Source organism: Ambystoma mexicanum, chromosome 7p (assembly GCF_040938575.1).
Source record: "Ambystoma mexicanum isolate Mex_15411 chromosome 7p, UKY_AmexF1_1, whole genome shotgun sequence".
Lineage (NCBI taxonomy): Eukaryota > Metazoa > Chordata > Amphibia > Caudata > Ambystomatidae > Ambystoma > Ambystoma mexicanum.
In genome coordinates, this window is record NC_090939.1 from 234,958,952 (window position 1) to 234,983,446 (window position 24,495).

The 24,495-nt window shown below is 43.5% G+C and overlaps 1 pseudogene; it reads left to right on the plus strand.

The window, feature by feature from the left end:
- The first annotated feature begins 2,108 nt into the window (after positions 1–2,108).
- On the plus strand, positions 2,109–2,870 carry LOC138525861 (programmed cell death protein 6 pseudogene; annotated as a pseudogene).
- Positions 2,871–24,495: the final 21,625 nt, after the last annotated feature.

Below are 24,495 nucleotides of genomic sequence, written 5' to 3' on the forward strand. Positions count from 1 at the left end.
CAGAGCTCTGCTGCCCTTCCTATAGATGGGAATCAGTATAGCCTTACGCCATGACTGTGGAATTACTCCTTCTGCACATACCATAGTATATACGATTCTCAGAAGGTTTACACAATAGTCTGGAGAACCCTTGAGCACCTTGTTCGACAGGCCATTTGGGCCAGGTGGTCTTGGATTATTTTAGATGTCTGATTTTCGTTTCGATATCAAAGGGGATAACAAAGCTGCTTGCGGCAGTTCTTATTTCTGGTTTTGCCAGGGCGGCCATTTTAAATGTCTTATCAATGTGTTCCACCCATTCTAGTTCCCCTATACCACAGATGACTTGTTTTGCTTTTGGACAATTAAAAGTTCTTAATGATTTCCACATTTTTCGCGTGTTCTTACATTTGGCTACAGAGAGGAGATACTGCCATTGTGCATTTCTTCCCGCTCCCAGCCAGCCCCTGACCCTGATCCTATATTTGTTTTTCACCTGTCTGTTTGCTAGAGCTTTATTACAAATGGGCATATCCGCTCGTTCTATAGACTGGAGTTCTGCTCTCAAAGCCTTTTTTTTTCTCTTGAGTTCATTCATACTCTCCTCAATCCAGGCCTCTATTCCCTCAGCAGGCAAGCACTCTATTAGCGATGACAGGCTGTTTAGATTTTTACAGGCAAACAACATTGCTTTTTCAAGGTTTTTATCAGGCCATTTAAACCTGTTACCTACGGTATTTACATCTAGATCACCAATACTGCCCTTTGCTTCTCTTAGGGTCTTGCCTAACAGCGAGCCGGTAAGCAAGGCGTGATCACTGAATGCATTAGGAACAATTTCTTATTTCCTACCTCGGTAATTAATTCGGTGTTACCAAAATAATTATCTAGTCTGGCAGTCTTCTCTGCATTTCTCCATGTGTCCTTTGCTGGTCTATCCCCTGTGACACGACCATTAAACATATATTATTCCCAGTCATTTAATGCTTCAACCCAGAGTTTCCCTTTCGGGTGAAAGCATATTCACTCATAGAAGGGTCAGCTTGGACAAATTTGGTCTCCAGAATATCAGAGTTACAAATACAGCAAGAATTAAGATCCCCTCCCAAAATGATCTTTTCACCTCTGAACTTAGTAGTCGTTTCACATATTATTTCTTCAACAAGTTCTATGATGTGGGCCGTATTAGTCATACCCGGAGGATCATAGACATTAATGATAGTAAGGTTTGTATCATCCAAAGGAAGTGAAACTCTCACCGCTAACACAAAAGGGGAGACCTTTTCCAAGTCTATTCTGGTGGCTTGAATATAGTTTCTTAGTCCTATGACGAGACCTCCTTTACAGGATCGTGGACACTCCCCGATTTACCCAAATAGGCACAACCATGGGTCAGTTTACCAACTGGCAGGGAACCCTGTGGGGTAAATTAGTCACACCAACTCAAAACGCTTGCCACAGGATGCACAGACATGCTGCTCAACTACCTAATGCACGAACCTACGAAAGTGTTTGCAAATGTGCACTTGCTAATTAGACACTTAAATGGTGACACCACCTGGCCCTTATGATAAATATCAGAACCTATGGACAGACCATATGGACATACAGACTCATCGACAACGCACGTGTTCTTTCTTCCTCTTTCTCCCAACTCTCGCTTCCAGATGGAAACACCACAGAATGTTATGAATGTACTGATTATCATGTATAAGATTGTATTTAACTAGATTGGTTGCATACAGAAAGTAGCAAACCCAATGGGTCAAAGATAACAATATCGGAAAGATAATGTTGTAAGAATCACTAAACTGGAACTGCAGCCATGACAAAGCCAATTAATTGGCAACACATCAATGCATGTGCGCCAAAGCTGATTGTTGGCTAAGCACACCAATGCATGTAAAACATTGACAAAGTCACAGAATGTCACAGAAGTCACAGAATCAAATGTATGTTTCATTGTCATATGAATCAATATTTCGAACATACAATTGAATGAATAAAATACACAAAAAGGAAAGAAACAAATTAAGTTTTCAAGCATTTATTAATTTTATTTTATTTATCAAGATTAACTGGACAACGATCACACCCTTTCATAAAACAATTGGGAAGGAGCACTCCATGCCATGTACGGGCAGTAAGCAGTGCAGGCTGGGCGGCACCGGAAGTGACAGCTGGCTTTGGGACGGGAGCTGCGTCGAATCGCTGACAGGATTCCTACAGCCGCACACAGAATTGAACTTGTAGGGTAATCGCACAGACGCGGCATGGCTTACCAGCCGCAGTATCATCGTCAACCAGCCGCGCCTGTTGAGAGCTTCCTGTGGAATGTTTTTCAGAGGGTTGATAAAGACCGAAGTGGCGTAATAGAAGGAACTTCAGCAGGCATTATCTAATGGGACATGGACTCTGTTCAATCCAGCAACTGTCAGGTCCATCATCTCAATGTTTGACATAGAAAACAAACGAGGTGTGAACTTCAGTGAATTCCCTGGCATTTGGAACTATATTACAGACTGGCAGGGTGTGTTCCGAACATACAGCAGGGATGGTTCTGGAGCGACCGACAAGAATGAACTGAAGCAAGCACTTACAGGTTTTGTTTTCTGACTATCGGATCAGTTTTATGATATTCTAATTCGCAAATTTGATAGGCAAGGAAGAACACAAGTTGCCTTTGATGACTTTATTCACTGCTGCATCGTGTTGCAGAGACTGACTGATGGGTCCAGACGGTATGATAGTAATCAAGATGGCTGGATTCAAGTGTCGTATGAACAGTATCTTTCCATAGTCTTCAGTGTTGTATGACCATGACAATTGGACATCCGTGACCATCAAGAGACTTGAATTGCCAGATTGCTTATTTCGTTCACTTGCTGCACAGGAATACTGAAACAAATGAGCAGAAAACTCATTTGCTACATCTCAGAAATGTTGTATTATTCATCTGCATCAGAATCTAACTTTTATGAAAGAAGCTTAATTTTACTTTTTAATAGAAACAATAGCTGTTTGCACATCAAGCACCAGAATAAGACCATGCAGTTAAACGTGCCAGAACATTATAACCAAAACCTTTTTTAAATACCCTGCATGGAAAAAAAACAATGTGTTTTTGTTGTAGTTTATATGCCAAACCTGCTCTCGTAGTTGCCACGCGTGTCCTGCAAGCTAAAAGGGATTATGTCTTAAATGTACAGTACTTGTACACTATTTTTTAAGGTATTCCAGTGTTCCCCCACCTGCTGCAGACAAACAATACAGACAACAACACACTCCAAGAAAAACTACCACCAGAGGGTTGGTGCAATTACACCTGGCAACACCAACACACAAACCCCAATAGCCTCCACACATGTCACACACTTGATGCTCAAAAAGGACTCCCAAAACCGCCCACTATACACAAAATAAGAATCAGTCAACTTCATCTCCAGATCCTAAGTCAGTTATCAGTGATTTCTAATATCATCTAGCACAACCTTGGATGACACTGTATCCAAAAATGCAAAACGCATCGAAACAACATGTCCATCACAGACATGTCATACTGCTTAATTCCTTGAATTAAAACACTAAATCTTAGAAAACCAGATAGATAATGGCATTATGGTCAGGGCAAAAACCCAAATTGTTGGAGCTGGAAATGTTATATTGCTAACTGTGCTTGGTCACCACATACCACTTCAAATAAAATGTCAAAGTCCTAACCGAACCCTGGGAAATCAACATCTTAGCCAATCCCATTTAAATGACCTGTGCAATTATGTAACTAATTAGTATCTTTTTTCAACACAAAAATCAACATCAAAACGAGAATTGTTTGCATATTTGTTCAGTAAATGCAAACCACCTGGCTCTCAAAGGGTCCCTTGACCAACCAAAATAAATAATGTACTTATTGAGGACGATCTCTGCATTGAGAACATTGGTTGAAGTGTCACTACTTCTGTTACATGCACCAACTGCACGCAAAAGTGCAGTAGTCTGCCCTCTTCTAAAATAGAAACATACCTGCGACCAACATAACAAGAAAATGTCCACCCTAGTTGGTAGCACTCCTTCGAATGCAGACTGTTGAACATAGCTGTAATCAGCCAAGTACAACCAGTAATTGAAGCCAGAAACCTCCATTCTCTGCAAACCAGCTCTCAGCCTGGAAGTCTGACCAAATCAGGACATCTTGCTGTAATATAGGATAATAAGTGGTTATCTGACTCAGTACAAGCACATCTATCCTACTTGGCCTATCAGCTGGTCTTGACTAGGCAATTCTATGCCATCTTCTCCACCATCATGGAGTCTGGATCCTCAGTGCAGATCCTGACACTTGTCTTCTGCTTACACCTCCACGTGGACACTGTTCATGTGTTCTGCTCCCTAAACTGCTTTCTGCATAAACAACTCATCTCCTCTACTCAGCCTTGTCCCCATTTGCCCTCTGCCTTACTCACTCCAATGTTCAGTTTCACCCCTCCTCCACACTGCATAATTTTTCTTTCATGTCACGCACTTGCCCCACCTCTACTGCCTCTGCTGCCTATTCTCCTTTCCATGTCCCTGTATATCCCCACCTCCTCTCTCCACTGTCAAATTATTTTGTTCAGGTCCTTGCTCCTCCCCTTCTCACCTCCATTTACTGCTGCCTTATTAAATCCTTGATTACACCGACAACACCGTCACTGCCAGGCCGGTAGCAAGAAGATACTCCCTCACCCACAATCAAGTCTTCAAATGTTGACCAAAGGTCCTCAAGGAGGCCCGCCTACCTATGTGGCACTGCCACTGGTCACAACAAAGATATGATCAGAATTATCTTCTTATGTTAACCTCTGAGGGAATCACAGGCCCATGCGTTCTCAGTGTAGGGCACACAAATCAAGGATGACTCCTGTTTGGGCCTGATGTTCAGGTCGGCAATGGCAAGTTCCACAGCAGTACGAACATTTGAAATGTCTCCATGGGGCTTCCTCTGGACAGAGGCTTCACTATCCCCAGGCATTCTTGTATCTGGAGATGGCCAAGCCATGGAGAAGGTCATATGCCCCCAATACCACTAATCTCAAATTGATAGTCCTGATCACATTCCACATATCACCCCGCACAAACACATAATTTGCTTCTCCTAAACACTCTGCGTGCTGCCGCTACACCAACATCGGTCATACCTCATTACTACACCTTAACAGCACATCATACAGAGCTGATTTTCAACCTCCTCTTTGCACATCTTTGGCATTCTCATCCCTGTGGAATACAACCGCCATCATGTGCATCGAGTGGGAAGGATCAGAGGTGGCCTTGCAGTCATTCATAAGCTGACATGTTCTTGAACATTGAAGGAACCTGCCACTCTCTTTTTAATGGGGTTCCTATCATCCCTCTTACCCACAGCCAAACTGCAACATTGCACATAATCGACCGTCCAAAACACACAACCGTAAGCAATATCTTCCCAGGTAACTTTAACCTTCCAAATGGCACAGCAACAAACTTCAGCAAGTTGCGATTCGTGGATTTTGTGAGACTATCAACACAACACAGCATGTCATAGGCTTTATGTATCTTAAGGGCAAATTGTGGACCGAGTCTTTTCCACAGCCCCACTCACCAACTACCTGACATCCACTGAACTTTGTTAATCGGATCACGCCACCATCTGAGTCCAGCTCATTTCCACAATTCCCAACAATCGAGAGCAACAGCCCACCATACACAACATTCACCATTGGTTTAAGCACTTCCTGATAGAAGCCATGGAACTTGGTTACATGTCATTTCAATGAATTACATTTCTTTGATGCAATTTACTTTTTGGGCATTACTTCCATATGCTACTTTGTATTTTTTGGGGGGTCCCCTATGACCTCTCTTCAATTTGACTACCAACCCGACCTCAAATCCCTCCAGATGCTACTTTTACACCATACCCCAGAAAATACATATACAAAAATAAAAAAGTAATTGAAAGTAATGTCAATGTCAGTTGCCCAGGAACCAAATTCCACTAAACAATGCCCCCACTTGTTCTTGCAGGAATGCATTGGCAGTGAACATGTCATTTGACAAGGAGGAAAACGTCTAGAACAAAAACAAAAAACAACAGATGTAGATGTAATCAGACAACTGAGCATTGTCATATGCAGCTTCATAAAAGCAGGGAAAAGCCCAATATTAAATTGTAAAATCACGGAGGTATCAAACCAAAGTAGGGTCCACTTTCAAGCAAAAATCACTGCTTTACCTCTCTCCCAGAAACCATACTTAGTCCTCAATCGGTGGAAAAATGCAATTAATACTTTCTTTATAGACAAAGATGATAAGTATAACTTACTTTGATAAAACTTTAATAAAACAACATTCTCTGATCCTGCAGTAGATCCAGAAAAGGAAGGAAGCAAAAATGGTCAGAATTGAGTCCCATCTCCGCCAAATAACTCTGCACTCTCCTTATATCCCTTAGACTCAGCACGCATGAGGACGACAATATCTTCTCCATCATCCAGATCATCAACAGCCAAGTGATCTTAACCCCCTTCCACATTATCAGTGCATTGCTTCCCCAGCTCTCTCAAAACTGACTTACTACTCCGCTCCTCAATAAAGCATACCTTGATGCAGATGAACTGGGAAATGATCATCCACCTTTCTTTCTTGGGCAAAGTGATCGGAAAAACAGTCACCCTACAGATCCACAAGCAAATAGGCCAGCAGGCCCCATTACAGGATTGCGGGTCTGTGTTCAAGTGCAGATGCTTTATAGAGATAGCAACCATGCAAGCCACACACAACATAGACAAAGGCATTCCCTTCTGTTGGTCCTGCTTGATCTCCCAGCAGTGATCAACATAGAAGGCTCTCTCCATGTCTTACTATTGGCATAGCTTTCAAAGAAACTGTACTATCCTGGTGCACGCCTACCTGTTAGACAGATACCAGCAGATTCAGAGGGGAAGCCATATAGTAAAATACTGATTGTCACTTGTGCAGTCCGCAAGGATCCACCCTATCACTAGTCATCTTAAATCTCCCCCCATCCCCCCACCCCCATTACCCAAACATCTCCTTGGGATAATATGCAAACACCATACAGCTATACTGCAAGGTAAGCTTTGTCGAAAACAACTCTCAGCACAAACACCGCCTGGCAATCCTTCTCTCCTGGTTGTCAGGTTCATATCTGAAACTGAGCCCCTGAGTTTCTGTCCATTAGGACCTCAAGCAGTCAAACACAAATATGGACATGGCGGGGTTAAAGCCAAACCCATGCCCAAAAGCTAAATAACTAGGCTTCAAAATCGATTGCAGTCTTTCCTTAAAACATGTAATTGTCAAACAAGCACAGACAGCGTGGTACTAATCGAACTACTTGCAATTGTCTGACCTTACTTGCCAATCTCAGAATTGAAGTCTGCAGTACAGTCCCGGGTTCAATTTCTCCTGATGGATGAACGCATTCTTCTCAAGCCCCGCTCATCAGCACATTATACCGCACCCAGACTAATGACCGACATTAAAATGTTCCATCACATCTCCCTCAGTGAATTACACTGGCTGCCAACCAGGCTGAATCATTTCTAAAGCAGCCTATATCACATATAATTCTGGCTCAGCACACTTATCTCAGGCCACTTCAATTCCGGAAGCTAGAACATTGTGGGGGAAAACATGTTAAACAGAAAAGAAAATGAAAAACAGAGGTTTTTCCCCTTTTCTTCTTATGTACGAAATGCTATCCCAAATAATCCACATTACAGCAGCATTCCTGCAGTTTAGAAAATAACCAAAGTCCCTGCTATTTCATACGTGTATTTAAAAAAACCGGGTGCACCATGATTCATCGATCAGGTGGCATCATTCTTGCCCACCAGGCAGCCGACACTGTCCTCACCTTCCCCTGGTATCAGGTAAGATTATCCCCATATATATGGTCGCTGTAAATAATATCGCCGGGAAAAGGTTGCGGCGATATTATATGGGTGACCATATATATATGGGGACAGGGGCAGAAATAAAAAAAAAGTAAAACAAAAAAAAAAATTTAAAAAAAGTTTGGGGGTTGCGGGGGTGTCCCCCGCATGTTCCATGCAATAATGTCGCCACAAAAATCGGCAATTTTTCGGCGATATTTTTGCATGGTGAGATTTTTGTGGCAACATTATTACATGGAACCCTTCCCCTGTGATACTCAAAGCTTTGTTAAAACATTCTTCTGAGACCTTACTAAGTGTGTGCTTTATGAACGTATTCAGTCTTGAGATCACATTTCCTGGGCCACCTCTTAAAAATAAAACCCATGAAACGTTGCCTAAGTGACCGAATACTGGAATAGGAAGCAGCTTGGAAGAAGGAAGTCCTGGGTGCCGGTGGGTCATCAAGTAAGTGCATGTGGGGATGTGGGAATGGGGGATCAAGGGTCATGTTTGATTGAGGGGAGAGAGAACGGGAGGTGCGTGGTAGAGCGGTGCAACGGGTGATTCTGGAGGCAAAACACAGGAATGAAAATCCGGCCAGTGCCGGAGAAAGGTAAGTGTGGGGGCAAAAGGGCAGTGGTATGTTTGCTTTGAGCGAGGCAGGTGGGAGTGGGGTGGGGAAGTGTTACAAAAGGGCGCTTTGAGAGGTGAAACCCCGGATGGGACAAGGATCCTGCCCTTTTGAGGCTGCTCCAGTACAGCTCCAATACAGACAAAAAATGGCAATTCATAGGGAGGAATTATCACAATGAAAGCATATATGTACTATACACACAATCATACATACCAGGGATAAAATCCTTTTTTCTTATTATACACAATCAGTAGTCCTGGCCCCTTTTGAATGACAAGAAATTGGCACACCTTAATAAGTACTGTAGATCGGGGCCAAATCTAACCCTCATACCCCTCACACAACTCTCAACACAAAGGCAGAGAAACAACAGATGTGCCTCACTCTTAGGCCCATCACTTCGATCCTTAATGTATCGCAGGTGTGAGAAACATTATTCGCTCAGACAGCCATTCAGACCATATCCAATTGATGATTTGGATGACATGGAAATGACACTGAGCGAGCAAGTCGACTAACTGCAAAACCAAAGACTAATGACGCCATCACTGATATCACAACGTAGCCACACTTATACATGAAGTACATATTCATCCACTCATGAAGTTACACGAACATGCACTATTTTATTGCATATATGCACGAAGCACAGGCTTATAACCCAGGTAAGTAGAGGATGGACACACATACATATTTCTTTATATCCATATCCTTCGCCAAAACTGAAAGCGCAAGATGCAAAGAGTTCATATATTTGGCTTGCAAATGCTTGACTGCCACTAACATAGAGAAGCCATCGGGAATGGTTTGGAAGCTATAGGTCTATGAAATGAGTGACAGAGGAGAGATAGGCTTGACTCAGCATCCAGAGACAGGCTTCCGGTGCGAAAAGCTGACATGATTGCCGCAGCCAGAGGTGAGCAGAAACAAGGCACTCAGCCAAGGACAAGTGGAGACAGGAAAAGTCCAGTTACCAAGACGATGAGCCACCTGCAGAAAATTTGGCTAAAATCCTCATAATTACAAGCAGCACAGCTCAATTTCATGGTCTCAACACATGTGACCCAACCGAACAGGACAAAGCACATTCAACCAAGGTCGATGAAGAGGACTGTTCCCATTGAATAATGGGGAAAAGTTACAAGTATTGCCCACAAACTGCTAACTGAATGCACTCTCCCAGGCTTAGGCGATCTGAGATGGCAGCTAGAGAGCCCCGGCTATACCTATGCAAAGTGGTAGCAGAGGAGGGTTGCTAAAATTTTTCAGCAATAAACTGTCTCGTCCCGCCATATGCCCGAGAAGCAGTGTGGTAACAGACGGAAACCGATACCTAAAATCACGAGTGTATGAAGAAGAGGTCGACAAGAGCTGACTTTGGAGGACCATTCGTGTCCGCTTCACATGGGCCTCCTAGCAGACCGGACGGCAGAGTGGCAGGTTGTAGGAGAGTCAGTGTCGGAGAGACCTCAGCGGATCATGGAGTGTAAGTATAGACTCAGCTATATGGCAAATGTGAGGAGTGAAGGTCCTCTCAGTGTTTTTGTTTCATGTAAGGATACCTGTTTTTAGGTGGTCAGTTTGGGCGGTCAGCTTAGACAGTCAGCTTAGTTTATGGATGGAAAAAACTTTGAGAAGAAAAAAAAAGCCAAAATAATATATAATGCTTTCCCTGTGAGTTAGGCAATTCAGCTTGGTTCACGGATGATTATGGTTTCCCTGTGAATTAGGCAACTTAGCTTGGTTCATGGATGCTTATTTAATGGTTTGCCTGGATATATTGGTTAGCAGAAAAAGCTACCTTATATTGGGAAGGTGGTTTCCTAATTTATCTTGTGGAGGTGCATTTCTATAAGGCAACGCTATAGAAAAGGGACCACAAGATTTATTGAATTAGAAGACATAAATGCGGCCGTATACATGTTGTGTTGTTTTTGTCATTGTGTTTGGTGCAGGTCAAAAGCGGACACATCTATTGAAAGATTGAGTATTGAAAATTCTTCCTCTATGGTTTTGGTGACGTCACCAGTGGGGTTGTTTAATAGGACTTGAAGTGTTCAGAACATGGTAGAACTTAGTGGGTAGTTTGCCTACTGTGATTGAAAATTAGTGTTGTGCCATTTGGGCAGAGCTTGAGAAGCTTACAAGCGCAATTGTGATTTCAGCCTTCAGGATGAAAAGCCGCAAGAGGGGCGGTGCCCGGAGCATGCCTGTGGTTTTGATGGTGAGCCGCAAAGGCTAAAGAAAAGATTTGGCATAGGGTATTGATTAAAATTGGATGTATCGAAATCTCGATTTGAGGTCAAGTAAGTATTGATCTAGTGTTACATACTGTGACTAAAATTAGGGGTACACCTCTTCAGCATGTGTGCAAGTCCCTTCCACGGTATCAAGACAAAATACACAAGTATAGCACAAAATGGACTCACGACACAGATGGCAAGTTGGCAAAGCTATTGCCCAAAGACTGACGTTTTTCCAAATGTGTGCAGCAACAAATGACCACTTATTTGCAAGCAGCTTATAAGGGGAATAAACTAAGGAAACGATTGGCCATATTAGAGTTATGGAAAATGTTTCAGGACGAGGAAGGGGACTCAGCTCGGCGGCATTGGTTGCAGAGCCAATGAGACATGGGGGGCAAACAGTCCTCGGCTCACCCCTCCTCCTCCTCAAACAGCTGACATGGACACAGCAACAGAAAGCAAGGGATTTTATCCCATGAAGGAATTAAAAGCAGTGGTGGCATGTATCAATCCTACTTTCGCACCTCCAGCAAAAAGTGGCAAAAGCGCCCATTTAACACAAAACAAACGAGTAGGACAGCACGAGACAGTAGCGGCAAAAGTAGGGAGCACAGCGAGATGCATGCATAGCTAAACGAGAATGATGTGGGGAAAACAAGGCTTGGTGAAGGCCAATAATTGGTAGCACAGAATGAATGGATAGGTGGATAGATACTACTCAAACTGGACGGGAAAACAGTAAATGAGACAGGGCATGTGGGAAAGGAATTGCTGAGTCGCAAAGATACGGAGGAGGAAGATAAAGAATGGGCTGAGATAACCAAGGAAGTGCATAGAAGGGAAAGGGAATAGAAGGAGGAAAGTGAAAGATTGCGAAACAAAAGGGTGTGAACAGAAGCACAAGAGAGGGACAGGAAAGGTACAGAAGAAATCAGAGAGAACTACAACACATAGCAAGGAGGAAAGCAGAAGAAGTGCAGGAAAGGCAATTTACAAATAAAGAAGGAGAAAAGTAGAATAGAAGTCGAGCGGCTCGTTAAAGAATGCCAACGCAGTGAAAGAGGGGAGCACAGAAGTGAACGAGACGGAGACGAGAGCAGAGAAAGATGCTCTTCGAAAGTGATAGAAATTAAGATGGAATTGCCACGTTTAAATGATGTGGATGGGTAGGGTATATGGAGAAGGATAGGAGAACTCGAAAGGAGCAGGAGAAACAGCACGGTTGCCCCAAGGGCAGGCAGGAGTGCTGTATACTCGGTGAGGAGGGAAGGCAGAGTTACAGACTGAACAAAGGGAAAGCAGTAGGAAGACACAACATTAAGGAGAATTAGCTTTGATGAAGACAGTAGTATTGGGACCATGGAGTCAGATGAGGATTCACAGGGGAGCGAGGAAGAGGAAGGGAGAAGACACTCTTGTCGCTCCAGGGAAGCAAGCCCAGACAGAGACACAATATGGGGAGGTAAAGAAAATATGGATAGAGGAGAGGAGGACATTGAAGGGTGACTACTGCATCCCGAGGGTGGGTCACGGAGCACGGACAATACCACTCCATATGCACAGAGGCTCAGGGCCGGAAAAAGACAGAGATGGCAAGGGCGTTCACCACTACTAAAGACATGGGGAGACAGAACAGAGGGGTGACACTGGCACAGTTCCCATTACTGGAAAAGGGTGGGGGCGACCTCAGCATATCCCCTGGCAGAAGATAGACAAAGACAATTTAAGACGTAAGCTGCCTTTGTCAACTGCGGGGGCTGGCAAGTGGATTTATGAGACCGAAAGACTAACCGCAGGGACGACATTAGCGGTAGGGGACATTAAGAGTTTACTCATAGCCATTCTTTGGGTGGTACCTGATAATGTATGGAACAGAGCAGGATATCCAGGAGTGACTGCACAGAACACCGCCCACGATGGTGCACCATTCAATACCTGCTGAGTGGCCGTATTGTGAAAATGCATCCTTTTTGTGTCCTTTTTAGTTAGCCTAAGCGCACACATTGAACTATGGTCCCCAAACTTCCTCTTGGTTATTTTGCTCACTTGCTAGGTTTTCAATTCACATGCAGAATATGGTCACTGCCTGAAGGGCTGGTAAATGCGACTTTGCACAGAAATGCGAGGAATGCGGAGCACATTATTTTGACTTAGTTTCAGGCCTCGAATAGCAGTCACGAACGTCGATAATCAGTTTTTTACAAGCCTTCCTGTCTTCCTGGCTCCTGACTTTCCGAGGCTAATTGTGCGACTAAAGATTAAGAGGAGCACAACTCATGCAATGTATATTTCTGAAAGCCTGAACTACCGAGCCAAAACGCAGAATTACCTTTTGGTAAAAGTCAACATATAGAAAATGGAGCGCAAGGAATGTTACCTTGTGCTAGGAACAGGATGAACTCCTCTGCTCTGTGAAACAGAAAATTGTCTGGAGAATGACACAAAGCAATGTTCCACATGTTACCATGGCAAATGCCTGCATTACACAAGTCATAACTATGTATTTTGTTCCGCAGCCAAAGCTAGTTTGAAGTGTATTTAAGGCTGCCTGTCCCCCCATGTTCTTTGCTCAAATCCTCTATGACTGTGAGCAGGCATAGATGAATGTGGGTCCGCTTCAAGCGATAATAAACACCTGTGTTATATTTGTTTCATGGCTGGTGTCTTCTTCATTGATTTTCAGTAACCCATATTTGGAACTAACAGTATGGCAAGCTCTAAGGGTGCAATGCTCAGACACTTCGGACATAAGTGCAATAATGGAACGCAAAATGCTTGAGGATGAAGACCCACTTCAATATATTCAACAAATTCAAGAGAAATGGTGTCTTGATATGAGAGAACCGTGGGACAAAACAGTGGGGTTATTTTACCATCTATTATGTACCGGGTTACCCGAGCAAGTACAAAAGCAGCTTAAGAAGCTAGTGGGGATGCTGGTCAGAAATTCAGCTAACATAATGCACTATTGCAGGCTAATGCAAGAGATTGCTAGAAAGAAGTGTGAGGAGAGGAAACAAGAAGAAGCAAAGTTAGTGCAGAAGAAATTATCTGAGTATACAATGGAAGGGGCAATGTTGATGAGCGGAGAAGGAGCAGTTGCTCAGAATGCACAGAACCGACCACAGATGATGGGGGAGGTTTTGCAGGATGAGAGGATATTAACGAGTGGCCAAGGAGGCAAAGAGGGATACCTCAGTTAAGAGGGTTTGGACACCCAATGCAGAAGACTGCAGGAGGGTTTCATGGGGGACAGCAAGGACTGATGGGGGGTCCCGCACAATGTTGAGTGGGCAGACACATTAGCCACATATTGTGAGTGTGCAGACACAGGGGCAGGATGCCTCAGAATAGGTGAATGCAGCAGCAGCACACATACCAGACAGAGCAGACTGACTATTTTGCCAAGATCACACACAAGCGCAGATGTACTTATCACAACAGACGCATACCCAATACATGCAAACACAGCAATATTGGCCCATGACACATGCAATACAGATGCAGGGACACATGCAGCAATCACAACCAGCACAGCAGGCACCTTTTCAACTGAATGTCATAACCACAACACATGCCGGCTACAAGATGTCGGCTCCCGTGTGAAAGCTGGGAGGGGTGACTGTTGTAGAGGGCAACCCATTTACAGGGAGGGGAATGTCCTTATATCCACAATAGGACAGCCCACAGGCAGACCTGATGTGTTCAGTCCTATCTGTTACACCAAATCATGCTGAGGAATCACATATAGGGGTGACTATAGGTGACAAGACTGTTTCCAATTTCATGGATACAGGAGTGACTAGATCCTGTACGAAGGAGGGGAGATATCCAAAGCCACGCTTTGCAGTGAATGCAAAGGGATTCTCTGGGGGCACAGATTTGGTTCATTTTACTGATGAATTACCACTTTCTGTGGGAGAACATGACTTGACCATGCCACTGTCTTATTCCCAAGAGACACCAGTGAATATAATAGGTAGAATCATGATGAGCCAACTTAACTTGACCATTTCATTCAATTAATTCACAGACCAAAGGATAGTGTGCTCAATGCCAGGGATTCATTACATGAATGTGAGGGAACTACTCCAAGCTTATTGTGGCTTGATGGTACAGAGGGGGGTGCTAGTAGACATTAAACTGTTTTCATGTGGAAAGAAGTGTTAATCACATGGCTCCCAGGGATAAAGGGTAGATTGTTACGCATACCCATTTAATTTTTATTCAGACCAGAGTTTCCCTTAGATGAGAAAAAAAGAAAAGTGATCCCAATAGAACTTGAGGCAGTTATTTATTTATTTATATATGTATTTATAAGCTGACCCTTAGACATCAAGGCGCTGTTACAACCAGCTACACTTAGCTTGTGGGGTATCAGCAAAGGAGAAAAAAACAAAAGAAGCATACAATGTCTTATGGATATAGGTGAACGGCCAAGGTTTTCAGTGCCTTTCTGAAGACCCTGCTCTTAGGTGTGGTGGGAGCAAATTCAGTTGGTAAGTGGCCACGGAGGGGAAGCTGGCCTGTCTGATTTTTGCTTGCTTGGCCTTAAGTGGGATGAGTCTGTAGGTATAAGCCCTCCTAACAGGTCTGGAGGACTGGGCCTTCATAACGTTATGCAACAGATAAGGTGGGCAGAATTAGACAGGCATCTGTGCGCAATCAACAGTGTTTTAAAGATGATGCTTTCCTTGATGGGCAGCCAGTGGCCATTTCTTCTTTCCCCGGATATGTGCTCTCTTTTTGGGAATGTTGAGAACCGCTCAAATAGCATTCTTCTGGACCACTTGGAGTCTGTGGATGAGTGTTGCAGTAGTCTAGCCTGGCTCCAATGATGGCTCTTGCAATGGTGAGTCAACTGTTTGGGCCTAAGAATGGTCGGGCAGTATTGATTAGCTTAGTTGTGTAAGCGACTATAGTGAGAAATGAGAGAATAGTATGGCATGGGAATGACGATACAGAACAATCATGAGGAACTGTAATTGCAGTGGGGGAAGGATACCGGTTGACTGACGTGATCGATGATGAGCTATTCCAAGACGATCAATCGGATAGCGAGGTGGTGTTTGACATAAGCATTTACACAATGGGTAGAAATACATTACAGGGAAGTGCCACAGAAAATGACTTTGTTTCGAAAACCACCACCATCATTTCTCGAGGAAGACTTAGGGCGAGTACCCAATGTCTTATGGACCAAAAGTCCCTATGACGTGGGACTGTTAAAAAGTATAGGAGTGGTCAAGATAAAGCTCAAACCAGGAGCTATTTTACCAAAGGCAAGACAGTATCAAATATCAAGGGAGCAGACAAGTGTATTTATGAGATGATTGCTGCATTAGTGAAGCAAGGCATTCTGGTATCTTATGAATCACAGTGTAACACAGCAGTTTATCTGATGAAAAAGGTGACAGGGGATCATGGTGTTTCATCCAGGATTTTCGCCCTTTGAACCAAATTGTTAAAACAGAATTCCCATTAGTTCCGAATCCAGCAACAATGTTGTGTAGTATTCCAACAAATGCTACTAACAGACATGAATAATGCCTTCTTTTCTATACCACTTCATGAAGAGTTAGAGGATTTAACCTCCTTCCTATATAGAAACCGGATAGTAGAAACACACAAGACTACCACAAGGGTACTAAGAGTCACCTTCCATCTTTAATAGGGTCCTTCACATGGATCTAGGCAGCATACAGATAGCGAGCACAGATGACATTTTAATTTGTAGCAAGTCAGAGTAGCAAGTCAGAGGAACAGTGTCAAAATGACCCAGTATACTTGCTGACAGTATTGGCAGAAAAAGGTTACAAGGTGAACAAGGCAAAATTACATTATTACCAAAGGGATGTGCTATACATACAGCAGTTGATCTCACAAGATGGGTGAAAAGTGACTCCAGAAAGGGCTGAGGCATCAGTAAAATGATGTGAGACAGTGAGAGAAATGCAGCAGTTTTTGGGCCTTTGCAATTATTGCAGAGCATGGGTGTATGACTATACTACATTCACAAGACCCTTGTTGAGCGGGTTTAGGGAGGCACAGAGAGGGAATGGTAAGTTGGTATGGACACATGAAATAACTGAAGTCTTCAAGGAGCTGAAGAAAGCAATATGCACTGCTCCAGTACTGGTGATCCCAGGCTACCACTACACATTGGGCCCCGTTATGAGACCGGCGGTAGCCGTGCCGGTAAAACCGACATTGCTGCCGCTGGTATCATTTTTTTCCAGCGCCCACGAATGGGCAATTACTGTGTCATTACGGCCCAACAGACTGGGTAATTGCCCATTCGCGGGCACTGGAAAAATACACTCCCCATTCCCATTGAACCCTATAGGGCTCAATGGGAATGGGGAGGTGGGATACACCTGCACCATTCATGAATGGTGTTGGTGCGTCCGACATGCTCTGCTCGCGGGTGCCGGCATGCCTGCCAGGTCAGACCTGGTGGGCGGGAAGACACCTGCAAGCAGAACTCGTAGTTTGCCCGTCCAGTAACAACGGTACCAGCAAGCTTACCAGTACCGTTGTTACCGGACAGGCAAACTTATAATGAGGCCCATTGGATTTCTTCTCACACTCCAATGGAGTAGTGATGACTGCAGTACTCACACAGAAGACGACCCTAGGGCACAAGCCATTGGCTTATTAAAGCAGACATTTAGACTCTGTGATGAGTGGTCATTAACCTTGTGAGTAAGCTCTGGCTGCTGCCGCATTCACGGTAGAGAAGACAATGAGTATCACCATGGGGTGTAGCACCACCCTTTACGTAGAGCACACCTTCTTTGCAATTCTCGAAAGACCCAAGAGTACGCTGACAACAAAGCAAGCTTCCGGATATGAGGTGATTATCTCAAATCCAGCAATCAACGTAGTGAGTTGTAGGACTATCAATCCAGTAACATTTTTAGCTGAGCCAGTGAAGGAGGGAGACCATACATATGACTGTACTAGATACATGGAGCAGTATGATGACCTTCCCAAGGTGGGAGGGAAGACACTTGAGTGGGGAGAAGTGCTCTACATTGACGGGTCATTGACAATAGACCAGACAACAGGGGAAAGACATACAGAGATGGCAGTGGTGAGACTAAAAGCAGACATTACAGCAGAAGTAATAGCAAGCACGAGATTGGCTTCACATTTTTCAGTGCAAGCAGCAGAATTGGTGGCTCTTATAATGGCATTAGAAGCACGCAGGGACCAGGGAATAACAGTGCATTCAGGTTCGGCCTATGTGACATCTAAAGTACACTATGAGTTGTCACAGTGGCAGAGCAGGGACTTCAGACATGCTGATGGCACACCAGGGCAGCACTTTCCCCTATTGGGTAGGCTCATAGACGCACTTCAACTCCCAGCAGCAATAGCGGTTGTAAAGTGTCAAGTCCACGCAAGGGGAGAGGACGCAGTCTCCCAGGGCAATTAAGCAGCAGAAGAGGAAGCAACGTGTGCACCATATTTTTCAGGAATTACAGACTTCAACACCCCATCAAACACATGTATCCGTGTGCACATTATGAATCTAAAGGAAGGCTATGATACGATACCAGCCACACAGATAATGTAGATTCATGGAAGGGCTCTGACAGGGAAGAAGAATTTAAGGGTGAGAAGGGGATGTTCAATATCTCCTACAGATGCTTTGTGGCAACATAAAAGCAAGGGCAAGCTAGTACTCCCAACAGCATTATTTCAGATTGCACTCACGCAACTGCATCATCCTACTGATATGGGTAAAGAGGTACTTGCTGCGCACATTGCGGAAGATTGGGTCCGTCCGAATTTGGCAGAGAATATATAGCAGCGTTCATGGAAATCTGTGTCACCTGTTTGATGCAGGACATATTTTACGTGTAGTGAGAGGAGCCATCCCCCACCCAATCAGGCCTTTCCAACATCTCCACATTGACTATGTCGAAATGATCCAAATGTGCCAGGGCTACCGCTACATGATAGTGGTTGTATGCCCGTTATCCTGATGGATCGAAGATGGTCCCTGCTCACACCCTGATGCCCTAAGGGCAGCAAAATTCCTTGTTAGAGAGGTATTCCCACGATGGGGGGTGTGTGAGGTCCTGCGGTAAGATAATAGGCCTCATGTGAATGAGACTTTTGATCACATCACAACCCTACTGGGACTTTTGAGCACAAATTCTCCTGTGACTATCACCCGTAATTGAATGGGATGTGTGAACGCCTCAATGGTTTCACTGTTTCCCTTTAGCACTGTTCACATTGCGCAATCATCCCAGATCCGACCACCACTTAATGCCCTATGAGGTCTTAACAGGATGGTGCATGCGAATACGCCCGGCCCCTCCCACTAGAGCATTTACAGATGCAAATGCAGCCTCTGATGTGTTTGGAAAGTAAATGTATGAATATGTGGCACCCTTGATGGCTAGTGCGTCTTTCATTTCTCTGCAATTGCAGGCACTGGGGTAGAGGTCAAAGAACAGTGAGGAAGCTATCATCCCAGCTGCCAGTGAAAGACTCCTCAAGCAACCACTACTTTAATGAGGGGAAACTGTCCTCCTCTGGATTTTTAGTTAGCCTCTATTTCAAACCAAGATTCGAGTGGCCTTTCACAGTAGAGCAAGAAACAGAGCATGCAGTCAAATTACATGGAAAGAAGTGTGGAACTATATTGGAGACGTTAAGCCCTGCCAAGGTGAAACCTCTTCTGGTCTAAAAGAAGATGATTTGAAGCAAGAAGAAGACAAAGACAAAAAAGAAGAACAACAGCTACAGACAACACGATCCAGAGCCAGAGAGTTAGAGACGGACAATACACACACCTAGAATAGGCAAACTATCTTTTCCTTACAATAGGTATTCATCGAGAAAGTAAGGACTGTCCAAGCCATATGGTCTTCGATAGACATATCTCATTTCAGGAATGTTTCATCTGCTTTTTGATATGGATAGAAACTAAACGGACGATTCCTCTAAGGATATTTTTTCATGTCTTTCTGTTTATGTTCCCCTCATATAGCAACAATTCACCCGTGGAAATCCATCTTATCATTTCTCTGCTTGGTTATTTGAGAATCTGTATATGGTGGGAGCAATTGTTCTTTGCCGCACTCACCAAATACTGTTGGCGTAGAGATTAATATGACATACACAACATGATAATACTGCATTTCTCAGTATTTTCAGGTGAGCTGCACAAATTCTTGGATCTTGGATCAAATAAAAAAGGATCACCCAAGAATAACAACATAGGAAATGCAATTCGTAATATCGTGATGATGTTTTGTGCCTTCTGCTGTCTCTACCTCTTTACACTCCTTGCTCTATGAGGACTGCTGTCTTCCCAAGCACAAATTTTGAACCACACTAACGTAACCCCAATCCATGCTGTTACAGAAGCCATATCTAGTCATGCAATAAGCACTGCTAAAGAAGTAAAGAGAGTTAGGTGCAGTGCAGAAGTAGATTTTAACCAGGTAAATTCCTATATAGATGATTCAGCCTGTGTATCAAACAAAATATGTTATAGCCACATGACCAAAGTGGGAAAACAAATGACAAAAGAGAGCTGTTATGTCTGCTCTCTCATCCCCTATGCCATGAGTGCATCCAGAACGTTTGTGGCAACTGAAATTCCATTGGCAAGAGCACAATGCCTCATGCATATATTGCTCTGCACCACAAGAGGACGATTTCAAGGGAAACGTGCCACACTGAGATGGAAGTCCAAGAAGACGTTTTTGTACAAAGACAACTACATAAAGACTCAGGAAATGTTGGGCGATTACTGCAATACAGATAAAAGTGTACAATATATCACAGAGAGTCCACGTAAAGGGGAAATACAGACAATGACACAGAAGGAGTTACAGTGTCCCAAGTCAGGACCCATAGAAATAGGAGGAATGCCAGGATTCTGGTAAATACCATAGATGCTGCTGAATGGACAAGTATACACAACAGATGGATGGAAAGAAGGAGTTGTTGGGAGCAAAGCACATGCTCTTGTAACGGTTCCAGTGGAAGTAGTGCAGAAAGAAAATGACCCCCGGCTCCTCCCACTACGGCATTCACAGATGCAAATGCAGCCTCTGACAGGTTTGGAAAGTAAATCCATGAATACGTGGCATCCTTGATGGCTAGTGCGTCTTTTATTTCTCTGCAATTGCAGGCTCTGGGGGAGAGGTCAAAGGACAGGGAGGATGCTATCATCCCAGCTGCCAGTGAAAGACTCCTCAAGCAACCACTACTTTATCCAGGGGAAACTGTCCTCCTCCAGATTTTTAGTAAGGCCCTAGTTCAAACCAAGATTAGAGGGGCCTTACACAGTAGAGCATGCGACAGAGCATGCAGTCAAATTACATGGAAAGAAAATGTGGAAATATATTGGTGGCGTTGACCCCTGCCGCCGTGTGACCTCTTCTGGTCTAAAAGAAGATGATTTGATGCAAGAAGAAGGCAAAGACAAAAAAGAAGAACAACAACTACGGACAACACGGTTCAGAGCCAGAGAGTTAGGGAAGGACAATACACACACCTAGAATAGGCAAACTACCTTTTCCCTACAATAGGCATTCATCGAGAAAGTAAGGGCTGTCCAAGCCATATGGTCTTCAATAGACATATCTGATTTCAGGAATCTTTCATCGCTTTGTGATATGGATATAAATTGAATGAACGATTCTTCCAAGGATATATTTTCATGCCTTTCTGTTATGTTCCCAACATCTACCCAAAATTCACCTGTAGAAATCTGTCTATCATTTCTCTGGTTGGTGCTTTGGGAATCCATATATTGTGGGAGCGATTGTTCTTCACAGCACTCACCAAATACTGTAGGCGTAGATCTTAACATAACATACACTAACATGATAATAGCGCATTTCTCAGGATTTTCGGGTGAGCTGCACGAGTTGTGCAGCTCACCCGAAAAGCCTGAGAAATGCGCTATTAGATGTTAGTGGATCTTAGATCAAATACAAAGAAGCAGCAAAGAATAAAAACATAGGAAATGCAATTCGTAATATTGTGATGATGTTTTGTGCTTTCTGCTGTCCTTACCTCTTAACACTCCTTGCTCTATGAGGACTGTTGTCTTCCCAAGCACAAACTTTTAACCACACTAACGTAACCCCAATCCATGCTGTTACAGAAGCCATATTTAGGCAGGCAATAAGCACTGCTAAATAAGTAAAAAGGGTTAGGTGCAGTGCAGAAGTAGATTTTAACCAGGTGAATTCATATATAGCTGATTCAGCTCGTGTATCAAACAAAATGTGGTATAGCCACATGGCCAAATTGGGAAAAAAAATGACAAAAGAGAACTGTTATGTCTGCTCTCTCATCCCCTATGCAATGAGTGCATCCAGACAGTGTGTGGTAACTGAAATTACAGTGGCAAGAGCACAATGCCTCATGCATGTATTGCTCTGCACCACAAGAGGACGATTTCATTGGAAACGTGCCACACTGAGATGGATGTCCAAGAAGACATTCTTGTACAAAGACAACTACATAAAGACTCAGGAAATGTTGGACGATTACTGCAATATGGATAAAAGTGTACAATATATCACAGAGGGTCTGCGTAAATGGGAAGTGCAGACAGTGACACAGAAGGAGTTACAGTGTCCCAAGTCAGGACCAATAGAAATAGGAGGAATGCCAGGATGCTGGTAAAGACCATAGATGCTGGTGTATGGACAAGTATACACAACAGATGGATGGAAAGAAGGAGTTGTTGGGAGCAAAGCACATGCTCTAGTAACAGTTCCAGTGGTAGCAGTACAGCAAGAAAATGACAAGTGCCTCAAGGAATGGCAAGCAAGTGCCAAACTGCTCACATGGGTAGAAAATGAAGCTGGGCCCATGCCCATCATACCGCTCACGTTAGCAGCTTTGTGTTTCAAGAATGATGTTGAAGTAGAGGTTGGGGAAAATGAAGGATCTAAGCAGATTTCGAAGATACCAGGCATGAATGTCGGAACAGCAGTGCTCATGGACCACTATTGGGCCTGTGGACCGAAGGCGTACCTGCAGCTGCCACCAAACTGGGGAGGAATATGTTCACTTGTACATCTGAACACCCCAGCATTGGTAGATCCTAGGAAAGACATACAAATAGAAGGGTTCCAATAATGGATACGAGCACAAGAAAGAAGAGATATGCAGGGTTGACCAGAGTAAGAAGGGGGAGCTATGCATCTTCAGATATGGATAAAGCATTGGATGCAATACCATCAGAGCACAGGCTGTTCGGCAGAACTGAGATGTTCTTTGCATCTGTTATTCCAGCAGTACAGACAAGCACAAATGCCAAAGGATGCAGATTAAGCATTGGGAGCTGATGCAGACAATTAACTCAACTGTCAAGGGGTTCAATGCCATCAAGGAAGAGCTGAGAGCAGTTAGGCGAATGGCTCTCCAGAATGAATACACATGGCCATGGAGGGAGGTGTCTGTGCCAAGATAGGGTGTGCTTGCTGTACATTCATTCCTTCCAATGATGAAGTTAATGGGAATTTGACAGAGGCCATCACCTGGCTCTCTGAACTTCACACGAAGATGGAGGCACAAATGAAAAATGTACAAAAGGATGAAGGTAGGCTGTCTTAATTATTCTCATGGATACCACCATGGATGGCCAATGGACTGAAAGTACTGTCAGCAGCGTTGATATTAGTGTTACTGACATTTTGTGTCATTAGGATAACCTTCACGCAGTGTAGGAACACAACTAAGACGACTTTAGGGATGAAAGTACTGATAGATGTAGAGACAAAAGAGAATAAGGAAATGAAGGCAGAGAATATACTGAAATCACAACTGACACAATGTCCTCTGTTCCCGGCAGGTAAAAAGTTCCAGTAAAATTTGCTTTCTAAATAGAATTAACCAAATCACGCCAAAATAGTTGTCTGAAAAGAAAACACTTTTTAATTGCTAGGTGGTCAAGAATTGAAAGTTTGTTCTTTGATTCTTCTCATGTGCAATAAAATTAAAGTGACAAGTAAACTTGTCTTACTCTTTGTTGTTTATAATGTAGGTACTAGGCCTATAGCTCAAGGGCAAAGTGCTCACCTTGGAAGCAAGACAAGACAGAGCACCACAGGAAACCTCAGGGTATTAATCGCATTATAAATAACCTATCATCATCATCATCATTTCACATTTGTTTCTGTCTTTCATTTTGAAAGACCTCTTTATGAAAACCTCAACACATATTTCCCTACTTAGTTTTCAGTGGTTCATCAGGATGGTTTATCGTTAACTTGTATTGATTCTATATCTGAATTAAGATAAATGAAAAAAGACAAAAATAAAATGAGAAAAATAGAAAACGAAAAAACAAAAAACAATGTTTACTTGTTTGGCTATCAGATGTACTCTAAATTTGCTAAATAAACCTTTATGTTGTTGGTTACTGCAGTTCATACTGCTGACAATTTATGAGCCTGACTCAACCTGCTGTCTTGTGCAGGCTTGTTAAACTTCATTTGATATCTTATGGGTTCTCTGGTTTTCAAGGATTCGCCCTATGGATAAGGGGATATCTGTCTATGAATAGTCTATTATGAATAGTCAGGAGGTGCATAATAAATAGGGCTCGAAGATTGCCATGTTTGAGAGTGATGAAAAGTTACTCACCAGTGCATTTTGATTGAGACAGGATATGATTGTCCAGATGTTCACCTTTGTTTTGGGTCAGTGTTGTTAGACACGC